The 623-nt window shown below is 58.6% G+C and overlaps 1 protein-coding gene across 3 annotated transcripts in view; it reads right to left on the bottom strand.

Moving 5' to 3' along the window:
- Positions 1-623, bottom strand: part of ABCC8 (ATP-binding cassette, sub-family C (CFTR/MRP), member 8) — a 100758-nt gene that overhangs the window by 34232 nt on the left and 65903 nt on the right. The window lies entirely within an intron of this gene.

Below are 623 nucleotides of genomic sequence, written 5' to 3'. Positions count from 1 at the left end.
GCATAGAGAGGTGTGGAGAGTGGGGTGTGGCCATCTTGGGGAAGCCTCTGCTGCCTGACCACGTGGGTGTGTGAGGAGGGCCCTGGAGGACCCAGGTAAGAGGGAGAATAGGGAGAGGTGCCATTGGTGCAGGCTCTGGGGGGAAAACTTGCCAGGTCAGGGAGTATGCAGCCCACTATGTGGCTCCTCCAGACCCAGCCTCTGTATTCGGGTTGGAATGAACAGGCTGAGATCTGAGGCTGATACAGCTGCACAAATAGCCGGGGCAGGGAGCGCTCCGGACAGAGCCAGGCCAGGCCAGACCAGGCCAGGCCAGGCAGGCTGACACCAGCACCTGCACTCTGGGGGTGGGAACCCATGGCCACGGAGCTGCAAGGGCTTCAGGCATGATCTGCAGCGCATGTGGCCCCATCAGAAGACAACCATGGAATGTGGGGGATCTGCCAGGGAAGATGTCAGGTGCAGTGCCATGTGCCCTGGACTGCCCAAGCTGCTCCCATGTCAAATATTCTGCCACTCTGTTCTCATCCACACACGCACACTTGTCACACGCCATGAGGTCTGATTTTTGGCTCAAGAAATACGGTCACTACCGTTACAGAGGCTGAGCCTGTCATCACATA

Source organism: Mandrillus leucophaeus, unplaced genomic scaffold (genome assembly GCF_000951045.1).
Source record: "Mandrillus leucophaeus isolate KB7577 unplaced genomic scaffold, Mleu.le_1.0 Scaffold420, whole genome shotgun sequence".
In the NCBI taxonomy this organism is placed as follows: domain Eukaryota; kingdom Metazoa; phylum Chordata; class Mammalia; order Primates; family Cercopithecidae; genus Mandrillus; species Mandrillus leucophaeus.
This window is presented reverse-complemented; position numbering and strand designations above follow the sequence as displayed.